The sequence below is a fragment of the Eriocheir sinensis genome, chromosome 47 (assembly GCF_024679095.1).
Source record: "Eriocheir sinensis breed Jianghai 21 chromosome 47, ASM2467909v1, whole genome shotgun sequence".
Classification (NCBI taxonomy): Eukaryota; Metazoa; Arthropoda; class Malacostraca; order Decapoda; family Varunidae; genus Eriocheir; species Eriocheir sinensis.
This window is the reverse complement of record NC_066555.1, coordinates 6,276,551-6,292,863: the sequence shown is the minus strand read 5'-3', so window position 1 is coordinate 6,292,863 and position 16,313 is coordinate 6,276,551. Positions and strand designations below refer to the sequence as shown.

The 16,313-nt window shown below is 48.6% G+C and overlaps 1 pseudogene; it reads right to left on the bottom strand.

Moving 5' to 3' along the window:
• Nucleotides 1-16,313, bottom strand: part of LOC126981303 (nephrin-like) — a 38,270-nt pseudogene that overhangs the window by 6,011 nt on the left and 15,946 nt on the right.

The following is a 16,313-nucleotide window of genomic DNA, read 5'->3' as shown; positions in this document are numbered from 1 at the left end:
CAGCGTCACTAGCGGTGTCCATTACGACGCCGCCTCGGGCACCCAGACCTCACGATATACTGAGCCTGCCACGCTGACATGCATTAAACGCTTCCTTTTTTGGCCACATCCTCCCAAAGCAAAGTGAATCTTGTATAACATTAAAACAACGAAGATACCTTTTAAATAATATCATTGCCATTAGCAGGCTTTTTTAGCACACCACCTGCCTGTTGGAAATGCGGAAATGTGAAACAAGTATGAAATTCCTGTTATATTCGCCGACACGACACAAAAATGAGTAATCCCAAGCCTCGTGCCACGCGGAAAATTAATATGCTAGAAACGTTAATTTAGAATGGTAACATACCTCAGGCAAAAGAAGAAGATTAAATACCACTCTTATGATACCGGGCCTTTGAAAGGATCTTTTCAATCTTGGTTGAAAATTATCATTATTATCATCATAGTAATAATGTGCTATATATACGTGCCCTCGCACCCGACGCTCGGCGACTCAAACAGGATGATAATGCCCATTGTACGTCTATCATGAAAGTGAGGCGCCAGAAAGTCCGGGTTGATAGGTGGTCTTCAGGACAGCATGTGGGTAGTCTTAGGCCACTCGGCTGTAAAAACCTAGGTGGTAGCGGCGGATTCGAACCCGCATTATCCAGAACACGGCGACGCGGGACTGACACGCCAACCACTCAGCCACCGCCTCCCCATGAGCATATCATAGTTAACTACCCAATCTTTCGAAACAGTCACCAGTATTACCTTCGTGGAGTCTCTTGGCGTGTGGTTACTGTGCACCGACCCATGAGTGAAGGTTGAGTTGTGTGGGCCGTGTGTTGGCTGTCGAGGGCCTTGTTTTTTATCTCGTGTTTTCGTCTGTTCTGGGAGGACCGATAACCCCTCCGTCACCACGCTCAACACTCCATCTGTCTAGGTGTTGGCTGTGTATTGCTCTAGTCTCTCTCTCTCTCTCTCTCTCTCTCTCTCTCTCTCTCTCTCTCTCTCTCTCTCTCTCTCTCTCTCTCTCTCTCTCTCTCCACATTTCTTTCATTCTTTCTTTCTCTCCCCCGAACACACACACACACACACACACACACACACACACACACACACACACACACACACACACACACACACACACACACACACACACACACACACACACACACACACACACACACACACACACACACACATCCCCCCCACACACACACAGTGAAAATTTATGTTCTTTAAAGAGTGCAGAGAGAGAGAGAGAGAGAGAGAGAGAGATGAATAAATAAATAAATAATAGATAAAAAATATAAAAAAGATAGACATAGATAGATAGAGAGATAGATAGATAGATAAATAGATAGATAGACAGATAGATAGATAGAGAAAAACGAAGACAGAGACGGGGGAATAGTACACACATCCCCCCACAAACATACTTCCCCTCCCCCTCCCCTCCCCTCCCCCCACCCCCTCCATACACACACACGCAGAGCCCTTCGTGAGTGTTCGCAGCAAGTTCCTGACGCTGGGCCTCGGCCAAGTGACCATTAGCCGGTCAGGCGACGTAAAAAGGCAGAGTCATGGTGTTTGGGCAGTGGTCCTTAGCTCCGGGGGATCGTGGGGTAGGGAGAGGCTTTGCTTTATTCAGCTTTATGTTACTATTCCCCCGTCTCTGTCTTTGTCTTTCTCTATCTATCTATCTGTCTGTCTATCTATTTATCTATCTATCTATATATATCTATGTCTATCTTTGATTTTTATTATTATCTCTCTCTCTCTCTCTCTCTCTCTCTCTCTCTCTCTCTCTCTCTCTCTCTCTCTCTCTCTCTCTCTCTCTTCACTCTTCAAAGAACGTAATTTTTCACTGTTAATTCATACTCACCTTTCTTTCCTTCCCTGTCGATTGCACGTACACCTTTTAATCCTGTCAGTCGTAACAATCTCTTTTTAGTTCTACGTTCTGATGTGTCTGTGATTTATCTTTTATTTTTTTGCTTTCTTACTCTATCTTCTGTCTGTTTGTCTATGTATATGTTTATCTATATATTTGTCTTTCTGCCTTTATCTGTCCGTCCGTCTGTCTGTCTGTCTGTCTCTCATCATGTCTGTTAGTCTGTAAACGTGTCTCTCTTTCTCTGTCTCTCCGTCCGGGTGTCTGTCAGTTTGTCTGTGTCTGTATAAGTGTCTGTGTCCATCTGTCTGTCTGTCTGTGTGTCTGTCTGCCTGTCTGTCTTTCTGTCTCTTTCTCTGCAGGCAACGTTTTCCCATGGTTTTCCTCTCTTTGATGTCACTGTTGCTTATGGTTTCTCCTCCCTTCCTTGTCTCCTCCTTCCGTTCGTGTTTCGCCTTAAGTTGTCCCCGAGGCAAACTTTTAAGAGGCGGGAGAAGGATGAGCATATAGTCTTGTGTCAAGCCGAGACAAGTTTGGCAGCCGTGGGACAGGCGGGGGATGGGCATGGATAGGGGGGAGGCTGTGCAGGTACAGAGAGAGAGAGAGAGAGAGAGAGAGAGAGAGAGAGAGAGAGAGAGAGAGAGAGAGAGAGAGAGAGAGAGAGAGAGAGAGAGAGAGAGAGAGAGAGAGAGAGAGAGAGAGAGAGAGAGAGATTGACGAATACTCATGCAGAATACTCACGGAGGACGGAGAGGGTGACGGAGGCTGCCGGGGGGGCAGTGGTGCCCCTGAGGGCGGGGTGGGCGGCCTCGCAGGACAGCAGCCGCCCGTCGTCCTCGGCCGCCACCCGCAGCATCAGGCGGCTCCTGACGCTCCACTCGCGGGGCAGCGACGACTTCTCCAGCGCCTCTTCCACCAGCCCTGCGCGAGACAACGCCGCCGCTACAGAGAACACGCCACCTCGGGCACCCGTGACGTCAGCCGCAGGGTGATCATATCTGCCCCTTAGTTTTTCTTTTTCTTTTTCAAGGAATGCTCGGATACGCCATCGACTTTGAAGTTCAAACTTGTGTTATATTTTCATGAAATTCTATGAATTTTATCGGGTATCGGGACTTCGCTACCCCTTTGGCTTCATCTTATTTTTAACTGCAGTCCTCAGGAAGGATGCCTTCACGGTCACCAGAGCGGCGGCTTTTATCGCTGAGCCAGGCAGGGTATTTGAGGAACCTGACACAGCGAGGCGGCAAGAGACCGATGACCGCTGGAGATTTACATTTTTCAGTGATGCTTTCCACGCCGCCGCCGCTCTGGGTCTCCTGCATGTCAAGTGTGTGCGGAAAACGACTTGTTGATCCTTCAAAAGTGCCATGAGCGGGGAGGCGAGGGAAAGGTCACTGCGCGTGCATATATAAATGGAGGAGTGTTATTTTTGGAGCAGCGTGAGCGTCAAAGCTGCCGCCATGACACGACGCCTCGCCGCTGACCCGCAATGACTAGCAAATAATGACTACAGAAATATGTCACCTCCAAAGCTAAGAAAATACTGACATAATTCTATCTGACTCCTGGAAAGCAATGATGGAAATTCTTTCTAAATGTAATTACCTATTTACTGTACCACTTCTGATATGAGGCGAAAGCCCACTTGACCAGCAGGCAGGCCGAGGCTGAGCCTCACACTTACCTTGCGGGAGGGGCACGCCGTCCCTGTACCAGGTGGCCGTGGGCGCAGGGCGGGCGTCCCTCACCACGCAGTCCAGGGTGAGGGAGTCGCCCGCCGCCACCACCACCTCCTCCCCGTCGCTCCGCCCCAAGATCTCGACGCTGCGCGGCGGCACTAATGAGAGCCACCGGGGAATTAAATTACAGTGCCATTATTAGACAGAGATTTATCACCACATTATCATACAGGTAAATAATTATATACACATTTGCATTAATTCCCACTGTGCTGGCCGAACAGATTTATATTTTCCAACGGCAATAGTGTGTGTGTGTGTGTGTGTGTGTGTGTGTGTGTGTGTGTGTGTGTGTGTGTGTGTGTGTGTGTGTGTGTGCTTACACTCCTCCCTCCTCCCCACCACACACATACACATAAACACACACCCCCAACCACCCGCACACACACACACACACACACACACACACACACACACACACACACACACACACACACACACACACACACACACACACACACACACACACACACACACACACACACACACACACACACACACACACACACACACACCTCCCCGGGCTGTTCACATCAGCGTGAGGGAGGGCTGGCGTCTCGGGCTTCCCGCACCCATTAAGTCTTTCTCTCTTCCTCCGTTCTTCCGAGAGGGTGACGCGGCCCGCGGGTCCTGCTCACTCGTGTGTGTCTAGCCGGGGCCAGCGTATGGCAGAATTTCGTCGGCGTCTGTATTTGACTTTATTCAGTTAGGGGGGCTTCGTGGTGCAGTGGTTAGCACACTCGGCTCACAATCGAGAGAGCCTGGGTTCGATTCCCGGGCGGAGTGGAAAAATTTGGGCGGCTTTTCCGATACCCTACGCCCCTGTCCACCCAGCAGTGAATGGGTACCAGGTATTAATCAGGGGTTGTGTCCCGTCTCCTGGGATCTGTTCCCTTCTCCTATAATTCCTTCCCCTTCTGTCTCTCTCTGGCATATGACCACAGATGTTGCGCCGACTAAACGAAACTTTCCAACTTATTCAGCTAGAGATCTGTTGATGTGATGGAAATTTCTTATTCTACATAGTTGTTCTGTATGTATTCAGCCCACTTAAAGGGTTGCACGGTATGGCCAGATATTGTATCGTGTTTGTTCTAAATGTTTACCCATTAATTTATTTTTCAGGCGTTCGTGGGCGGACAGCGTCGCGGCGAGGCGGGGAGGAGCCTCGGTGAGTGTGTGCTTTGGTGTGTGCATGGCCGGTACTGTTAATGACCCAGTCCTCCAGGAGGTCTTCATGGCCGACACTAGAAGACATTGTGGCCAAGAAATAACTCTAAAGTTGTGGATCATGTTGACTGTCTGTGGGCTGTAGATTTTTGAGCGACTCGTAGGTCGGTTTTATGACACTTTCGGTTCTCACATCAGCTATTTCTAAAGGTCAAAGAGGGGATCAATCGGGTTCTAATGAGTGTTTCTTCAGGTTCACGGTATAGAGGAAGGGTCAAAGAGGGGATCAATCGGGTTCTAATGAGTGTTTCTTTAGGTTCACGGTACAGAGGAAGGGTCAAAGAGGGGATCAATCGGGTTCTAATGAGTGTTTCTTTAGGTTCACGGTACAGAGGAAGGGTCAAAGAGGGGATCAATCGGGTTCTAATGAGTGTTTCTTTAGGTTCACGGTACAGAGGAAGGGTCAAGGGGATCAATCGGGTTCTAATGAGTGTTTCTTTAGGTTCACGGTACAGAGGAAGGGTCAAAGAGGGGATCAATCGGGTTCTAATGAGTGTTTCTTTAGGTTCACGGTACAGAGGAAGGGTCAAAGAGGGGATCAATCGGGTTCTAATGAGTGTTTCTTTAGGTTCACGGTACAGAGGAAGGGTCAAAGAGGGGATCAGTCGGGTTCTAATGAGTGTTTCTTTAGGTTCACGGTACAGAGGAAGGGTCAAAGAGGCGATCAATCGGGTTCTAATGAGTGTTTCTTTAGGTTCACGGTACAGAGGAAGGGTCAAACTACCACCAGGGCCATAAAACTACTCCTGGAAATGCCCAAACCTCCTACGAAAGCCTTGTCAAATATGCGTACTTGGGTGACGAAATGTTACTAATACGACTTGTAATATATCGAGACCCAGCCATCCTGGAGGTCTTGGGAAACAACGGATGACATTTTGACTTGAAATATCTTTGGAATAAATTGTTTGATGGTGTTCTAGTTTTTGGGTTTCTAATTATAAAGTTAAGAAATTATTTTGTATATATTTGCAACATAATACCGAGATAATTGGTCGCTATTTTAACCATGACAACGGGAACAAAAGTTTATGCCACAGATTGTTTTAGCAACCCTTGTATTTCCTGATAAACTCATTCATTAAAAGATAAAGCAGTACTTGTATATTCGCTTTCAGTAAAAAAAAAAAACTATACCATTGGAGTAATTTGTAATCACTTCTCGCCACATTTCAAATCGATCATTTAATGTGAAAGGAAAAAGGGTAGCGGTATGCCTGCACACGTTTTGGCAAGCTTATTGGAGGTAGATTCGTCGATGGCGGATTAGTTAGATGGCGCCATTATAAACACTTGTCTGCGCTATAACGGGATGGGTCCGACCACCAGGTTCTACCAAGAAAGCCTACCGGTGCCATAGACGAAACGTAAAAAAAGAAAAAGAAAATAGATACTTGTACAGCCTACCGAAACTCTTACTGAATTTCCGCTGCGAATGACTGACGTGGTGATGGTGGCGTGAAACAGCGTGAAATGTTACTTATTATATTATTGAGTACAATGTCAACGAGAACAACGGAGGCCTTTATTTGTTCATTATCGTGCAAAATCTACCTCAACATTTCACGTGTATATGGAAGAGTACACACGGCTGTAGCTGCTGCCGGCGCAATATAGGGTCGTTGAGCCGAGTGCTGAAAGCATGTTCCATTTATCACGGAACCGAGGGGAGAGCGCATTAGTGTTTCATAGTCAGAAAAATATTTTGCTTGGTTGGCCTATGAAACTAAAGTGTCATGAAGCCTGTGTACAAATTTTCAGCAAAAGATATGCCGACTATTGATGTCATGCTTCATCACGAGTAGAATGAGTCACAGGAATTGTTATACATCGACGTGTGAGGCGAGCGTGCCAATCAATGTGTGTGTGTGTGTGTGTGTGTGTGTGTGTGTGTGTGTGTGTGTGTCTCCAGTACATGGATATAAAGTCCCTTTGTGAAAGGAGTGTCCAGAAGATAAGTTAATTTCGCATGGAGAGCTGTCTTGAAACTCTCCTCACAAAAGAGTTACAGACAGACAAACACCGGGAAAACAACACCACCAGGGCACCGAATCCAGTTAGTAATAGGCCAATTGAAGGGAGTGTCCAGAAGATAAGTTAATTTCGCATGGAGAGGTGTCTTGAAACTCTCCTCATACAAGAGTTACAGACAAACAAACACCGGTAAAACACCACCACCACCAGGGGCACCGAATCCAGTTTGTAATAGGCCAGCTGTTCCCGGCGGTTGTCATTAAGAAATCCGTACATGTCCATAGATCCACGGGGCTTAATCCGGGCTTGATCTCCTCTAATAATGTTCCCATACAGATATTTTTAGTGCCTCCATTATTTTATACAAAGCCGGACAATTGAAGCGATGAATACGCGGGGCGGCGGGACAATGGGTGTGTGTGTGAGGCTGTGCGGACCCTGGGAACACGCGCGCTGGCAGCCTAGTTACGGCCGACACTGACGAAATTAATGAAAGCTACAGCGATGGAGAAAGAGATCCTACACACGAACACACGTACACCCCCGCCCCCACATCCTACCCCCCACACACCCTCGCCCCTCCACCACCCCATACACACCATAATACCCCATAATACTTTCCCTAAACGAGTTGCTCCAAGTTCGCCCCGAGTCCGCTTCGCGATAATGACAAACTGCACCTATTATCCACACGTAAAATCGGCCTTGTTTTCTGGCAGACCGCGGCGGCCAAGGGACAAATAGGTCTCTCATCCCACGTAAGGAAATCCACCGTGAAATATAGACCCCATAAACTATAAGGGATTCCAGCCTCCGACCCACGTTTTTGTTATAAATTCGGTAATTCATAATCCCGGGTACACATCGATGCCGTAATGAGGGCATGCATCACCGGGCGAGGCTGTATAGCGACTGTTTACGAATTACGAACAGGTGTGGAGGCAGGAGACAGGTGTGCAGCGTTAAAGTGTGGCCGCATTGCTCCTCACATGAATAATAAAGGACCATCAGCATCCCACAGGTTCAAATATATTAAGAGCGCGGGACAGAGGTGCTCCGTTTAAGCCTGCCCTCGCCTCTACTGCCATGAATAATACACTCTGTCGTCTGCATGCCGCGGGTCGGGGTTGAATATATTATGCGTATCCGAGGCAGGCGTGCGTCTTTGTTTATGTTTGTATTTACACTCAGTAGGTTATTCATGTCGGCGCATCTAATGGCTTGTGGAAGCGGATGGATATTGCAGCGGCGTTTTCATTCCGGGTTTCTTTTGTTATCATTGATGGATCTGAGCAGGGCGGCGTGCATATTCATGAGATTGATCTGGGAGCATTTGCATGTGGCTCAAACCTTTTTAGCGGGGAAAATGTGGCGCTGAGATTTTTTGGTAAAGGGAGAAGGAAAATGTTTTGCCTTTCAGGGCCGGAGATCGAAGGTGTTTACTCGTGGCTGGTGGAGGGCCGCCTGGTGCCCCGGTAGATAGTGGCGCGGCGGGGAAAGTTTTCTTGATATTGCAAACACGGCAGAGCGAGGAGGCCCAGGGGAGGCCGCGCCGAGCAGGGCTGATGAGCAGGCCGTGACACACACACACACACACACACACACACACACACACACACTTTTATTTTATTTTCTCTCTCTCTCTCTCTCTCTCTCTCTCTCTCTCTCTCTCTCTCTCTCTCTCTCTCTCTCTCTCTCTCTCTCTCTCTCTCTCTCTCTCTCTCTCTCTCTCTCTCTCTGTCTATCTATCTATCTATCTATTTCTATCTCTCGTTCGCTCTCGCTCGCCTCGTCTGATAGCCAAGTTTTCAGAATACACGCAGGTTTTGAGGCTCCAATCGTTCCATAACCGCACGGACTGGCCTCGCTAACCCACGCGCCACAACCACTACACTTTACCAAGATACGAATTTCATTTAGCATGTACACCTGGAACACACACACACACACACACACACACACACACACACACACACACACACACACACACACACACACACACACACCTTTCCTCTCCTTTTCCCTGCGTCCCAATCGACCCCACCCCACCCCCACCCCGTCGACTCACCCAGCACGGTGACGTTGGCAGCAGCAAATGGGTCGGTTGGAGGAGCCCCACCTGGCACTGGGACTCTCCGTCCTCGGTGGTCGTGACGCCGCTGATGAGCAGGTGGTGCTGGCCGAGGCCCGGACGACCCAGGTAGCTGAAGCGGGGGTAGCCGGGCACGCCGCGCTCAAACCCTGGGGAGGAAAGGGCTAGGAGTTAAAGGTGGCCTGGGATGAGGGAAGGATAGCTCGTGGCAGAGTCATAGATAAAGAGAGTTTGACCACACGTTTCCCAGACGTCATCTTACCTCCTCGCTGTTCATGTTCACTGCTTCCTTCCTGCCGCCCTGGCTGAACACAACCTGGTGGCACTTCAAACATCACCCGTTTTGTCTATTTGTGGCTAGCTTGTGTTGAGGTAGAAACGCTGGGTGGGAGGCAGTGAGCAGAGCAGCAAAGGGGTAAGACGGCGTCTATGGACCGCATGACTTAACTCTCCCTATCTGCGGCTCTGGCTAGTGTTAGTACCCAGTGAATCTAGAAACCAGGAGATCTGTGTGGTGCCGTAAAGAAGAAAAAGCGTCTCCGTATCTTTGGAGTAAAGAGGGAGACAGGTGACCCCCCTCCACCATGAGTGGTCATTGTGGGCCCAAGGGCAGGAGGAGTGGTTCCCGTCACCGCTGGGAAAGGGAGAAAAATCAGTGGCACATCTGTGTGAGGTCATTGAGAGTGTCTCAGCAGGAGCAGCTGTGGTCAGCAGCAACCCCGGGGTGAGAGTGGGCGATCAGCTGGACCTTTTATGGCAAGTCCTGGCGTCTGGTGCGTCCAAAGAGCGTCCAGCGGGAAGGAGGCGTGCAATGGGCGGCATCGTCCCCGCCGGGCCCACTACACTGCTACGTGAGGCGGAGGACGAATTTTTCTCGTTTCAGAAACGCGCCTCTTTGTCGATACAGAGAAACAAAGTCAGGTATTTCAAACGGAGGGAAACTGCAGGGAAATGAGATTGTATCTCCTGTTTGAGAGCTTGAGGCGGAGTGAAAGGCGAGGAAAAAATATTTTTTACTGTGAAGTTGCCGAGGATGGCCGGAGCATTGCCCTCGCGCTACGGAGGTTAGAGAAGACAGCCGCTGGTGTGCTGCCGAGCCCCGTGCCCTATACGCGTCGCCTCGATCACTGAGGCGCTGCGGCAGCCTCCTGAATAACAACATCCTTGTTGATGTGTACTCAGTGTTGTCAACAGTATTATGGCCATTTTTATTTCAGCTTTTTTTTAAACGGATTTCTTTTATTTGATTGAATCGCTTTCTGGCTCGCTGCTCAGTCAGTGTTTCACCATTCCGTAAAGTAGACACCTCCACAGTGCTCTCCGTGTCGGCTGGCGAGGTGCTTGTCCCTGGCTGAGCAGGTCAACAAGATGTATGTCGTCTCCCCGGGCGGCTCTTAGTGAGACGCACACCCTTCATACTTTACTGGGACCAAAGACTAACGCTCTTGTCGCCCTGGTAACGCGCCCAAGGCTTATGGATGCGAGTCTGCCCTTGAGATACACTGAGCAGCCTTTCAGAAAGAAAAGACTGCCCGAAAAGGAACATCAAAAGCGATTGGAGAGATTTTCTAAGATTTCCTTTAAGGTGAAGACATGTGGAGCCCTGTTTTATTTCCTCTTCTAATAACATAATGCACCGTAGCAACATTTAGAGGGAGTGGGCGGGAGTATTTTTCTTGTCAGCCGCACGTCAGGGATCGGTTCCAAAGTAATCAAAACTCTTTAAATATTATACACCCAAGCGACGTTTTAGGACCAAGTAATTACAAGTTTGTGTGTCCCGACCACATCAGTCAATGCTTTGGGGCCGCCGCTGCCGCCACCACCACCACCACCACCACTATAACCATAACCATCACAACTACTACAACAACTACCACCACCACCACCACCACTATAACTATAACCATCACAACTACTACAACAACCACCACCACCACCACCACCACTATAACTATAACCATCACAACTACTACAACAACTACCACCATCACCACCACCACCATCACTATAACCATAACCATCACAACTACTACAACAACTACCACCATCACCACCACCACCATCACTACTACTACAACCACCTCCACCAGTACTATCACCACCTCCACCATCAATACAACCACCATCACCACCACTATTAGGTACAACCACCATCACCACCACCACTACCACCATCACACTCACCACAACCACCACCACCACCACAACCATTACTACAACTCCTTCTGTCACCTACACCACCAGTACCCTCTACACGATCACCATCACCACCATCACCACTCTCACCACTCTCACTATGAAGACCAACAACACCACAACAACCACCACCATCACCACCAACTTTACCACTACCTCTCTTCACTGACTCCACACCTACCATCACTACAACAACCACTACCACCACCACTACCACCGTTACGACCACCACCACCACTATCGTCATCACACCCACAACCACCACGGATACCAACACCACTGTCATCACCACCACCACCACTGCTACCCCTACAACCAGCACCACCACACTAATCCCACAGCAACTTCACCAACAACACCAAAAACCACTTCCACACGTCCATCATTATCACCACCGTCACTACCACCACCAACAAAACCACCACTATAGAAACACCACCTCACCACTCACCACCAGCATCATAATCACCAACATCACCCCATCATCCCCACCACCATAAGCCCCTCACCACCCACCACAATTATCACCAGTATCATAACCACCAACATCATCCCCACCACCATAAGCACCTCACCACTCACCACCAGCATCATAATCACCAACATACCCCATAATCACCTCCACCATAACAACCATTGCTCTAACCCACCCCCGCACCCACCCACACAGTTAACTACCAGCAGCGGCATTGGCATTCAGCGTGGGGGGCTCGCAGTGGTCTCCCATTCCTCACGGGGTCCAGGAGGTGCCAATAACACGCTGAAGAGCCATCCATCACGCCGCGGTAGGCCTCGCAAACAGAAAGATGTGGGGCCAACTTTGTCCACTCGAGACAGGGAAAACAGACGCGTGTGTGTGTGTGGGGGGGGCCTGTATGTATGTGTGTGTGGGTGGGATGGATGTGTGGGTGTGGGTGGGTGTGAGTGAGTGGGTGGGTGGGTGAGTGGGTATTGTGTGGGTGTTGTGTGGGTATTGGTGTGGGTGGTATGGTGTGGTGTTTTGTGGTGTTGTGTGTGTGTGTGTGTGTGTGTGGGTGTGTGTGTGTGTGTGTGTAGGGGGGGGGGGGGGCTGTATTTGTGTGTGGGTGGGGGGATGGATGTGTGGGTGTGGGTGGTGTGGTGAGTGGGTGGGTGGGTGTGGTGTGTGGGTGTGGGTGGATGGGTGGTATGGTGTAGTGTTTTGTGGTGTTGTGTGTGTGTGTGTGTGTGTGTGTGTGTGTGTGTGTGTGTGTGTGTAGTGTCAAGAAGCACACACACACACAAAGAAATAAACAAAGAGTCATGCATAAGTGAAAAGAGCTGGAAACAAATATCATAAAACAATGTACGAGGCGAGAATTTAATCAAGGAACACATTCGCGAAAACAAAGACGTTAACAAGAAAAAGAAAACTGATGAATAATGCAAACAAGCAGAGCCAAGACGGAGGTGAGGCAAAGAAACGCAACAAGTGAAGTGTGACCTTGTACAAATTGCGATAGACGCCAGACAGACAGACTTACAAGTGCGAAAATGTTCAGACAGAGTTCCAAAAGACAGTTAAGTGATTGTTAAGTAAGGAAAAACAACACAAGAATTCAATAGACCCTTAGATATACGTGCAAACTTAACAGAAAACTAGGAGATTGCTATGGACAGACTGACGGACGAGAGAGACAGTTAATCGATAAACAAACAAGATAAACATAGACGATAACAACAATAGACGGTTAGGAGACAGACAGATGTGCAAACTTAACAAAAAACTACGAAATTGTGATAGACAGTATAAGGACGAGAGAGAAACTGTACATAAAGATCCGAGAGACAGTTAATCGATAAACAAACAAGATAAACATTGACGATAACAACAATAGACGGTTAGGAGACAGACAGATGTGCAAACTTAACATAAAACTACGAAATTGTGATAGACAGTATAAGGACGAGAGAGAAACTGTACAGAAAGATCCGAGAGACAGTTAATCGATAGTTAAACAAGATAAACAACATAGACGATAACAACAATAGACGTTTAGGAGACAGACAAATGTATAAACTTAACAGAAAACCACGAAGGTCGGATTAAGGGGCAGACTAATGCTTATAACCCCACAGAGACTTACAATAGAAAAGAGACAGTTAGCAGAGTCACATTCCTAAACTCAACACAAGATTGGGATAGACAGTTGGTGAACCGACAGACAGATGGACAAACTCAACGGAAAATGTCAATAGCTACATAAAACAGACGCAAACAGAGGAAGCAGCGAGAAAGTGTGGAGATGGATGGCGTTAATGTGTGTGTGTGTGTGTGTGTGTGTGTGTGTGTGTGTGTAAGAGAGAAGACGGATGGGAGAGAAGCTAAGGTCATATTTACTTGCCAAACGTCTGCTAACTTGGAAATGGTGCTCGTGTGTGTGTGTGTGTGCGTGTGTGTGTGCGTTTTTCACATCAACTTTTATATCCAGAGGCCGAAAAGGAGATCAATCGGGTTCTAAAGAGTGTTTCTTGCACGTATACAGAAGCTTCGTCCAACAACCTCATACCAGGGTCACAAAACTACTCCTGGAAATGCCAACAACAACTACGGAAGCCTTGTCAAATGTTTGTGCTCGGGTGCCGAAATGTTTATAAATATGGCCCACGGAGAGTCTGCTACGGTTTCCAGCTGGTGTCTTTCCTCTACTCCAAGTGTTTGCTTCTTCGCTCCTACCTGGTCTTCCTCCCGCGATGCAGAGATGGCCCAACACTCTGCTTGCTCCCCTTCTTGTGTATCTTCCTCCTTTTGCGGCCTCTTATGTCCAATCTTTCTCTCATCCAGCGTTTGTCCCTGTTTGTTTATTTGTGTTGCTGTCTATCACTTGTCGTCTTGTTCGTGTTCTTCTTGTTTGTTTTTCTTGTTCTCCTCCTGCTCCTCCTCCTGTTCCTTCTCTTTCTCCTCCTTCTCTTTCTTATCTTTCTGCTCCTCCTCCTCCTCCTCTTCCTTTCCCTCATTCTCGTTTAAACTCATTGGCCCTCCTGTGACCCACCTGCATTACGAAAAGCGGAGAATCAATCCACATCAAAGCCTTCCCAATCTCTTTTCGGGCGCCTCGATCCCCCTCTGTTCCTACACGCCGCGCCGCCTGACTCCCACATGACGATAACCCGAGTAGGGCGTCGACGAGGTGGCTTTAATTTCCTCACAGATTCAGCCGGAAATGAAGCGTTACTGATATGGCATCGTTTTCGCCTCATTTCCAAGCTGTTTCCCGAAGTAGCCGAGACTTGTGGCTGTCTAAATGCGACTGCTCCCAAGGGCCGTGCATGCAAATGAGGGCTTCGGGGGGTGGGGTGGGGGTGGGGGGGGAGGAGGGCAGCCGTAAGGGGGGGATGCGAGGCGGAGGAGGAGGAGGCGGAGGAAGAGCAAGCGATGTCCCCATTACAGCCTCAAGACGAAGGGATGTTGCGGCTGATTACGACAAAACCGCCCCCATTATTTACTCGGTGCCCTGCGGCGGAAATGTTTGGGGGAAAATTGTGTGGTGATGTGTGTGCGTGTGTGTGTGTGTGGGGAGGGTGAGGGGTAGGGGGGCTGCGTGCTGGTGGTGCTGGTGTTCGTGGGTGGGGGTGGAAGTGACTGAGCTGTGTGTGGGTGGGTGCTTATGTGGGGGTGGGGGGGGGTGGGGGGTTGATGTGTGATTGTTTGTCTCTTTATTTGTTTGTTTGTTTGTTCGTGTTTTTTTGTGTGTGATTGTGTCATTCACTATAGTCTGATTATGCGCTGGATTCATGAGCGGCAACTAAATGAACTGTGTGTGTGTGTGTGTGTGTGTGTGTGTGTGTGTGTGTGTGTGTGTGTGTGTGTGTGTGTGTGTGTGTGTGTGTGTTTCTTTTACAACAAAGGAGACAGCTCAAGGGCACAAAAAAAGGAAACAATAATAAAAAAAGCCCGCTACTCGCTGCTCCTACAAAAAAGAATCAAAAGAGATGTGTGTGTGTGTGTGTGTGTGTGTGTGTGTGTGTGTGTGTGTGTGTGTGTGTGTGTGTGTGTGTGTGTGTGTGTGTGTGTGTGTTTCCCATGTATACCGTTACACTACATTGGGTTTCCGAGCAATACACCGCTAATTCTGTGGCTTTATTCCGTTCATCATGCTTGCCCCGTATTTCAGCTCCCTCAGTATCCCAGTGTGCGGCGGACTTGTGGTGTATTACAGTGGCCTAATACCTGAGCTCATATCCAATAGCTCCCCGGTTCGAGGGGGCTTTGTGGTGCAGTGGTTAGCACACTTGGCTCACAACCGAGAGAGCCCGGGTTCGATTCCCGGGCGGGGTGGAGAAATTTGGGCTTTTCCGATATCCTACACCCCTGTCCACCCAGCAATGAATGGGTACCAGGTATTAATTGGGGGCTGTGTCCCGTCTCCTGGGGTCTGTTCCCTTCTCCTATAATTCCTTCCCCTTCTGTCTCTCTCCGGCATATGACCACAGATGTTGCGCCGACAAAACGAAACTTTCCAAACTTTCCCCGGTTCGAATCTCGGGTCGTACACTATGGTCGTGGGGGCTTTTTTTTCACATTTGTTACCTTTTTTTATGCCCTTGAACTGACTCCTCTGCTATAAAAAAAAAAAAAACGTTCACCCAGCAGAGGGGAGCTACGAACATGAGTGGATAAACTGTGATGTCGACCCATATAAATAACGCTATAGTGGTGACAAGGGTAAAGAGGAGGTGCTCAACGCCTCTGCCTTTTTACCATTTATCTCATATTAAATATCTGAAGAGTATTGACGAGTGTCGGAGCGCTGACCGGCCTTGGGCACACACAAACACACACATACACACACAAAAAAAATACACCTACAGTGACCAGAGCCTTGGGTGAGAAAACTGAGAACCTCAAGTGGAGAAAAATGTTGAACGAAAGAGTATAACTGGAGGGGGTAATATGACGCTGGGAAATATATTACTGGCTGGGTGATGGAGAACAGCATGATATTACTAGAGAGGTGATTACACATAGGAGAATATTACTGTCCGGGTGATAGAGAACGGGAATATTACTGTCGGGTGATAGAGAACGGGAATATTACTGTCTGGGTGATAGAGAACAGGGAGTATTACTGTCCGGGTGATAGAGAACAGGGAATATTACTGTCGGGTGATAGAGAACGGGAAATATTACTGTCTGGGTGATAGAGAACCGGGAATATTACTGTCCGGGTGA